The sequence below is a fragment of the Equus przewalskii genome, chromosome 8 (genome assembly GCF_037783145.1).
Source record: "Equus przewalskii isolate Varuska chromosome 8, EquPr2, whole genome shotgun sequence".
Lineage (NCBI taxonomy): Eukaryota > Metazoa > Chordata > Mammalia > Perissodactyla > Equidae > Equus > Equus przewalskii.
The window spans coordinates 10,555,876-10,565,743 of NC_091838.1; the positions used below are offsets into that span (position 1 = coordinate 10,555,876).

The window sequence follows — 9,868 nt, forward strand, 5'->3', positions numbered from 1 at the left end:
GAGAAGCATACTTTTTTGCATAAATAATAACACTCTTTGCATGATCAATGCTCTGTTTCAAAATACACTTTTAGTTGTGTTGCAAAGTGCCCAAAAAGAAATAGTTGTAGATTTCCCAGGCTTCCAGAAATGTTTTAAACGAAGAGAGAGGCTAATAGGAGAGAACAGATTTATCAATCCCACTAGCATCCTTTGTAAATCAGAAACGATGAACTAACAATGACATTCTAGAGAATTTCAACAGTACCTCTTAAACTATGGTGAGCTAGAAGGTAGAGCAATCCACATAAGATGAGTGAAAAGACTTTGAAAAATAAAATATCAGGAAATAATGAATTGTTGACTGAAAGCATCTCTCTGGTTTTTCTGAAATTATGTCTACATACCATGCTACTGCCCTGGAGAAATGAGAGTTTTCCATATATGGCTTGTTTCTGAAATGTGGTCAAAATCATTATTTGATCCTGTGATAATCCAGGTGGGAAAACATCTTTATTGGTGATATTTGTTTCACACAGATGGGCCTTGACTCCTAAATCCTTGTGATCTGAATTAACATATTTCATTATAGTATTTACCAATTATAAAGCATTTTCCTCTCAGTGGATACTATCCAAGCTTATGTTGGGTTCTGCTTTACCATCTGTCATTTGTTTTCTTTCACTTTTACAGACCAGCTTACGGTACAGATAGAGTGATGAATTTAAAGGGATGAGCTTGAAGGACTATTGGCTTCTCCTTTCTCTCTCTTCTCCTTTCTTATTATTGTTATTATTGGTTTAGGAATAATAAGTACAGTTCAAAAGTTCAAACCAACATTTAGGCAATATATGCCTTTAGTTACTTTTTTAACTCAGTGCCTTCACTGAATTCTCAGTCTAAGAATATACAACTCATTATTACAAGTCATTTCAAATTATTGAAATCAAGTTTTAATCTATAAATCAGTTTACTATATTATAATGGTGCCATCCGACATAAAATTCATTCATACACACACACACACACACACACAATTTCATTTTTCCAGTAACCCTAAAACTCAAAGTTATGACATTTACACACTCAAAGCATCACATCATTGTGCTTATTTAACCTAGAAAGGGCCAGGTGGAAGCCAGGCATTATTCTCTGGGTAGATAGCCTAGAACATCTTTTACATGTTGTCCTCCTCCACTTCTGATTTTGGCTTCAATTATTCTCCACATCCCCATCCTGCCCTATAAATAAAGGAGTACCTGAAATCCTTGCTATTTTTCTGCATAGCTATGATTCTTTTCACCATCCCATGAAGGATGATGTCTTGTCTTTACGTTCTTCCTCGTGCCCTCAAAAATTTTAATTGGCTTGCCAAGATAAAGGGAAAAATAAGAGAACTTTACCGACACAACAGAATCTGTACTAAAACAAATTCAAAACAAAGTCTTTAGCATTCCCACGCTGGACTACATTAGGTCCTCCTGTTTCACACTCCAGCAGCACTCTGTGCTTCCTCTTAATAATGATGGTTAAGCTTGCAAATTTAATTATTTTTAATGATTTTATTTTTTTTCAAACATGAGGACGGGAGCATTGTCTATCTCATTCACGAAACATAGTTCTCGCTATGTAATAATTATTAACTATTTGTGAAGCAATATTTGAATGAACGAATAGTTCTGAGAACAGAATTAATGAGACAGTTTCGGAAGAAAAGTTTTATATGGTTCAGAGGAACAGCAGGTAGTGTTAAAGCATAAATTTCTCCAACTGACATTTTAGTTTGCTGCTCTCATTGGCATAAAATTTTAACATGACATTTCAGTGGAGGAAAACATGACAACTCAACTTTGACATAATCAGTTGATGAGATGTTTCCCTTGAACATGGGTGCTCAAGGAAATGCTGCCTACTTGCACATCCATCAACCAGTAGATAAGTGGTTGGACAGAAATTTTTTAAGGTTCCATTTACCACTAAAATTCTGCATTCTACGTGTCCATATAGCTGGCCTGAAGACTGATTAGGGTATAGGCTAAGCTGCAATAACAAAGAGATCAAAATATAGTGGTTCAAACATTCAAGAGATTATCCCTCATGGAACAGTCCAGATGTAAAGAAGCAATCCAAGGAAAGCAGGCAACACTGAAGAAGCTCACAGAGGCTCTCTCTTTGCTTCCATCTTGTTGCTGTAACATTTTCAGTTTAAACCAGGTCTATATTCCAATTGGTGGGAAGGTGTGAAAAGAGGAAGAGAAGAACACACATTTTAATCACATGGCCACATCTCTTATAAGGGACCCTTCAAAATACAGTGTTCAGATGGGTGAGCATGCGCAGCTACTAGGAAGAAGAAGAGAAAGAAAACCAGGGAGAAATTAACAATATATATTTCAAGGATTTCTCTCAAAGTTTTTTCTTTTCTGACTGATGAATTCCACTAGTTTCTCCTTATAGCTATTCAAATTCTGGCTCTATTTGGCTTTAGAAGTCATTCTGTTTCTCTGTATTAGTTTTCTCTTTGGCAAAATGAAAAGTGTGAACTACCTTATTGCAAAATTTATTCTGTCTCAAAAATTTCTGTAATTATCCTTGTTTTTCAAGTAAGAGAAATAGAGAATTTGTTAACCATACAGACACAAAATAATTTTACAATGCATAAGAATGTCCCTAATTTTAAATGTAATATTGAGCAACTTTGCAATGCCCTTTGAAAGACAAATTTATTCTCAAAATTCATCAAAATGTTAAAGTTCATCAATAACTCTCAATCTTCTCTTGACCTTCAAGAGCTCTAATTCTTAATTTCTGAACACCAAAATTATTTTAGGATACATTTTCAGCCATGGACCGATCATGACCAGAATAGCTGTACCAAATTCCTCTCTAAGCTGAGAGCCAAAAAGACAGTTCCATCCTAGTTGTGGTGGGGCAGGGGTAAAAAGACATGATGAAAGGGGTTTAAGACTCATTGATAAATATTTGAGTATCTTCTTTGCATGAGATAATATGCAAATTATAGTGAATCACGATAAAGACCAGATCATACTTTTGCCCTTATTAAATTTGTAGTCTCATGGGTTCATGCAAGCTTGTTATCTTTGGTACAGGAATCAAATGAAACATGTCCTAGGATACTTTAGCAGAAGATAGATATCTGCAGACACAGTCAGTTATATAGGATGGGCCAGCAGGGTAGAGGGGGGACCTGCTATTAGATTCACCCTCCTGTGGGAAGTTAACTTATTCTTTGTGCTGAAAACAAAATGCAATTTGATGGGCAAGTACACTTTGGTGTTCAAATTTTATGGCAACTTCTGGCCATGGTGCCTATGAGTAGAAATTTACAGAGTGAGGTGGCAGGAAGGCCAGTTGTTAGGGAGTCCATGCTATTTGCACATCTTAAGAACTGCACAAACCCAAACTCATGGCCTTAGAACCAGTCAAAGTTCTAATTTCTGGAAAAGAAATTGGAAAGATTTAGGTAAGAGTTCCAGTCTTGGAGGGGACTGAAACATCAAACAAGTTAATAGCAGCAATTCAAGAATGGAGAGAAAGGTAAATGGGATTATTGTTCAGAAAATCAGATTAGTTTTGGGAAAGATTGTGGATTTAGACAAAATAGTTTGGGATTTTGTTTATTAAGTAAGGTAGAACTGTTGTAATATTTGGTTTTGTTCTTAGCTGGAGAGTGACATAATCAGAGCTGTTTTTCTTAGGAAGAAAAATTCATTAGAGGTGGTTTGGAAAAGGGTTGAGGCTATGTAGGGAAATCCAATAATTTCATATACTTTCTATTGAGCAATTACAGTTTGCTATAGACAGTATTTTGCAGCAGGAGTTCAGAGAAGTAACTAAGTGTGTGATTAGAGGAAGGCTCAGAGAGAATGTACTATTGACCTGAACTATAGTGTTGGCATTGAATAAATACAAGAGAAAATGCAGAGCTAGAATCGGCAAGACTACTGTCTGAACGGAAAATGAGAAGTTCAGAATAAAACTGAGAGGTTAAGCTTGAACTACTAAGAAGATATTAATGTCATTAACAAAAATAGAGAATGTGGAAGTTATTTGGGGTTGTGAAGGTCAGGAGACATATTGAACTTAACCTATTGGTGATGAAATCACATAAAGAATTTTTAACAGGCATTTGGACGTAAGGATCTGGAATTTTGTAAAGAGGCCTGAAGAGGGAAGAGTAAGATAAGTAAGCATCATCTTATAAAGGCAGAAGTTAAAATCATGGGTGTGTGTCCGATGACAGAAAAGGAACACTTAAAAACAGAGAAGAGAAATTGCGAGAGTATAACCACTCATTCATTCAACAAATAACTATTAAATGCTTATGGAAAATAGAGGAAGAGAGAATTTTAAGAAAGCAGGAGGTTTACGTGAAAAATTACTAAAAAGCTGCCAAGTTGACTAAGGCTGGAGAAAGACAATGTACTGTAGTAGGAGATAATTGGCTACTTTTAACGTAGGTATTCTGGTCAACAGAAGGTATAAAAGCTAATTTGCGATGAGATATAAAGAGAGAAGAATTAAGAAAACGAGGGCAACAGAGAAGAATACTTTTTTTAATAAATTGTGTGAAGGATGTAAGGAATTCTCCTTTCACAGGTTAAAATAGAGTTACCATGGCTAAAGGAAATGGAAAGTAGCTTGAGTGGGTCAACAAGGGTAATTTAGTGTTCAGGTTCCAGGGGGAAATCTCTTACCCATGAGAAACATATCCTGGTTTTTAAAGATTAATTTTATGGAGCCCATCTTCATAATCTTGTAGGTTACCTTCCTTTTCAGAGCAAAGCAACACTGTAAGATCCTTGACCCTATTAAGGATGTTCATGAGTCAAATGGATGCTCATATCTTGAGGACAGGCTCTGGCATACGGTGTAGTCACCAGTGGCCTTGAAGGTGCAGGGCTTCTAGTCAAATTCTGTCACTGGATCACTGTGAAAAGTGAAATATCTTTAATCAATCTTTGGGACAGTAAGATTCATGGCTTAGCAGTATAGAAAATTATGATGAGTTTTATTAGGTTGCAACTAGTTTCTACTCGCTCTAAAAAGTCACCTTCCACCTATATAAAGAGGATTATTTAATTATCGGCACATATGTCCCCATCAACCACTACATATAATCATTTCATGGCATTCAAATTCAGCAGAAAAACCTCAAGACCTATGAACAAATATTATTACTCTAATGGGTTTTCATTTCTGGAGGTCGTCAGTGGAAGGGATTAATTTTGCTGCTTTATTGTATACACAGTGCAGCACAGAATCGCGTTACAATGCCTCGATCTTGAAAATTGCATTTAGATGTAATAAGAAAGGCCCCTTTAACAACAATTTTACCATTTTAGATACATTAACTGCATTTCCCTCCATCCTGCTTTGCTAACAGGTTTTGAGGCCTTTCATTCAGAGAACATTGATTCTCGTCAATTTCAGAAGGAAAGTGTTTCAAACGCTTTCTTAAAATTCTTTTTCCCTCGTCTCTTGGCTGGTTTTTAGATCGCCCATCTAGGTCAGTCTGCAAATGCTCTGTATCACGGCATTTCTGAGGAGCTACTTTTAAATTAACAACATGGAGAATTAGGCACGACAGAGACCTGACTTACTGCTTTTCATCACCGTGTATTTCTCCAAGCTCAGGTAATAGGTGAAGTTTAGTGCTATTCTCTAATCAGTTTCAGCACGTGAAGCTTAGCTTTTTTTAGAGGTTGTTTAATTAGAATGTCAAATTGATCTCGCAACTCTAGGAAATGTCTATTTGATATATGGGAACCATAATACTTATTCCGTGAAGCATTAAGCTGAGAGGAGGTCGTCTTAAAGGGATAGTCTATCTCCACACAGCAAATGCAACTTCTTATAAAGCTGCTGGTCTCCATGAATTAACGAGTAGGGCACTAAAGCAGCCTGTGGTTTGAGTATATAATTAAGAAAGATCAGTCTTTGAAGCTATCAATTTACGTTCACCAAAAAGAGTATGTACACATATTTTTTCTTGTTTGAATCAAATTGATTATTTTATGTTGGTTGAAGGTTTTTTTAATCCCTTTGATTTTACTTGTGCTATTGTTTAAATCAGAAATAACCTTTTTAGTAAATACTGAAAGTTACTAAATCATCCAATTGGAAGACCCCTTGGAGTTCACTCAGCCCAACACACTCAGGTGAGGAATCTGAGGCCCGGAGAACGAGTGTATTAGAGGTAGCACTGGGACTGCTGAATAGCGAATTCTTACTCCATGGTTCTTTCCACACGGCATACTGACGTAATTACGGGTGCTGTTCAAATTGCCACTGGTTTTGAAAATATTCATTACTGATATATTTGTGCATATGCAAGAAGAGCATATTCTTTGGACAAAAACAAATTCAGAATTTTCAACATTTGCCAGAATGCACTTGTCCATTTTAAACTTTTAATGCAAATTTCTTATGAATTCGGAAGGTAAAAACAATCCAATTCCTAAAGCTGTAACTACTTTTGACTTATGAATAGTCTGAAACTGCACTTCTATATCAGAGGCTCTTAAACTTTTTTTGTGTCATCCATCTCTTTGAGAATCTAGTGAAGCCATAGACCTCTTCTCAGAATAAAATTTTTAAATTCATAAATTAAAACGTTGCAAAGTTACAAAAGAAGCCAATTATATAAAAAGTTATTGTTATTTAAAACATCCATTTTGATAAAAAACTATGTGCTTATTTATTAACGTTGAATTATATCTAGGAGTGAGATTAATAGCTTCTGTAATTTCAAAGTAGTTACGGATATAAAAGATATTTCAAGACAGATGCAACAACTATATTGTGATTAAAAAAATCTGATTTCTATTAGTGATAAAGACATAAGTACTGCTAATGTTAATACTTTTGTAGTTTGTTGCCTACATTAATTTTGAAAAAAATTCTCAAATTCAGTTAGAAGTTCATTGAAATAAGGATGTTAAATGTTTTCCAATTTCTAAGACTCCATCTTAAGATCTTCTGATCAATGCTATTTTTCCTGGTTTTGGTGTTTCAAAACAAGGGCCAAACTCACCCACAAGGAGGGTTAAGAGCTAGAGAGCCTGGGGCACCTCGGTGGTGTAGTGGTTAAGTTCACACACTCTGCTTCAGAGGCCCAGCCCAGGGTTTGTGGGTTTGGTTCCTGGGCACAGACCTGCATGCCACTTGTCGAGCCATGCTGTGGTGGTGTCCCACGTATAAAAAAGAAAATGGAAAAAATAAAAAGCTGGAGAGCTCCGTGCTGTTTCAGAAAGCTATTCCTGTTTCTCTTCACAGAGGTGCTGACTGCCCTGGCTCCCGACTCCATGCCTGGAAGCCCATGCTTGGCCTCCTTACCCTGACAGAGTCTTCCCTGCCAGCCCTCTGTACTCAATGCACATTGCACATCTCTACAGAACGACTTTGACTTGACTTGTCCCTCTAACTCCAGATTCACTCTGCTCTCTGTCCCTCTCCTAATTCTGGGCCCTCTAGGCTCAATCCTTGATTTGTATTACTTGGTCACCACCATAGTTTGGCGCGCTAATACACAAATTTCCCTTTCCTGCTCTTGAGTTGAATTCATTCTCTTTCTCTCTCTCTCTCTCTCACTCATACACTCATCTGTATTCTAAATCAAAAGTCAGTAAGTAAAAACGTGTCATCTACATATATTTACTTATGGGTGTTATTATTTGATGTTTTAATTTGATTAAAATACTTCCAGATTTAAAGAGAAACCCTTCTACTCTGTACCATTTCACTGAGAAATTTGACTATAATTCTAAGAAATTTAAGAGAGAATTGGTTGTCTTGTATGCATATAAAGAACACTTGGTTTATATTTCCCAATTTCAGTCATTTTGTTTTATAAGCAGTGTGTATGGTCTCAAATATTCTAGAAAGGGAAAAATAGAATCCAAATGAACATTATGTGAGAGACTGAAGAAACATGCATAGTCCAAACATAACACAAACTTTTTTGGACTGTTGAGTACAAGAAAATATATTCATATGAATTGATCAGAAAATACTTTTATTAATAGGAAAATTACCCATTTCCAATTGGTCTTTTCATCTTCATGGCACACATACATATGTTTCCTTTTGCATCTTTTTTAAAAAAATAAGATTTCTTTCTAATTATATGTAAATGAAAAGTCAAAATGTCTATACTTGGGGATTGTCAAATACGTTTTCTTGGGGGGGGTCATAACTCTTCAAAATCTGATAAATACTGCAAGTATTCTACCTAAAGAAAAATAAGTATTTGGGTATAGGCATATGCAATTTTTTTACTATAATTTCCCGAGGTTTATGGAAACCCTAAACATAATGTACAGTAGTCCCCCTTATCCACAGGGGATGTGTTCCCCAGTGGATGCTTGAAACTGAAGATAGCACCGAACCCATATGGACTAAGATTTTCCTAATACATACATACCTATGATAAAGCTTAATTTATAAATAAGGCATAGTAAGAGACTCATAACAATAACTAATAATAAAATAAAAGAATTGTAACAACATACTGTAATAAAAATAACTGTAGCTCTTAGCAACCTCAGCATACAATTTTCTTCCTTTCCTTAGTAAGTCGAGAGCTTTCACCTTTTCACTTAAAGCAAGCACTTTACAGCTTCTCTTTGGCATATCTGAAGTGTCAGCATCACTACTCTTGTCCTTTGGGGCCACTACTAAGTAAAATAAGGGTTACTTGAACACAAGCACTGCAATAGTCAAACTGATAACTGAGAGGGCTACTAAGTGACCAATGGGCAGGCAGCATACACCGCGTGGATACGCTGAACAAAAAGATGATTCGTGTCCCCAGTGGGACAATGAGAGATTCCATCATGCTATTCAGAGTGGCACATGATTTAAAACTTATGAATTGCTTCTTTCTGGAATTTTTTATTTAATATTTTCAACCAGTGGTTGACTGCGAGTAACTGAAACCATGGAAATGGAAACTGCAGATACAGGGACTACAGTATGGAACCCTATCAAATCAACAGTTGTAGGTATACTATTCAGGCTAGTCTAGATTATGCTGTGGTTACAAATGAGCCCCAAATCTCAGGGGCTAACGATAATAAGGATTTAATTCTCATTCATACTACATACCCATTATTGTTTGACTGTGTTGGGTGACAACTCTCCACGGGTCTCTTGCATTTTTGTATGTCTTGCAATAGGCACTACTGCTTTTGTTCTGTACTATTTTTTGAAGAATATATCGCTGAGAAACTTGAAAGGTAGAGACATGTATCTCTCCAGAGAAAAGGGCAGGTTTGTTTACTGTCCAGTACAATAAATATAATATCTTTCTCTACGGCAAATGCCAGGCCATCAAAAAGATTCGGCTTGTCTAAGCTGGTTGTTCCTGTCCCGTCAAATATCCCACTGGGTATGCGGGTATCCCTGGTCTTCTTTGTGTTGCCCTATGAAAATGGAGGCTCAGGGAACTTGAGCAAACGGTGATAGTCTTGCTATAGTAATTACCGTGAGTAATAAATTCCTTTGCCTCTGATTCAACAGGCTTGTTTTTCTTTTTGCCAGCGTGCATGAATGTGGCAGCCTAATTTATTAGCTCGCAAGTAGAACAAAATTTCAGATGCTTCACAAGCTACAGCGCTCTTCCATGCGAACCTCACTTTGGGACTTAGGCTGATAGAGCAGTGTCCATCTAGAATACTAATGGTTCTTGTGGCAGAGAGCAAAAAGAGAACATCGTAGTGATGTTCTGGCCTTCACAGCTTCTTTTAAACTGGTAACTTATGCTCACTTTTCTTTCTTCAAAGCAAGTCTCATGGTCAAGCCTGAGTGAATGGAATGGGCAATGAATACTTGTGCATAATAATATAATCCACCAAAGCAGATCAGT

General features: G+C 36.5%; 1 long non-coding RNA gene across 1 annotated transcript in view; it reads left to right on the top strand.

Moving 5' to 3' along the window:
• The window catches only part of LOC139085024 (uncharacterized), a 9,777-nt gene extending 2,126 nt beyond the window's left edge, over positions 1 to 7,651 (top strand). Inside the window, exon 3 of the long non-coding RNA XR_011542993.1 lies at positions 7,279 to 7,651. This is a non-coding gene — a long non-coding RNA (uncharacterized lncRNA). The remainder of the gene's footprint in view (positions 1 to 7,278) is intronic.
• Positions 7,652 to 9,868: the final 2,217 nt, after the last annotated feature.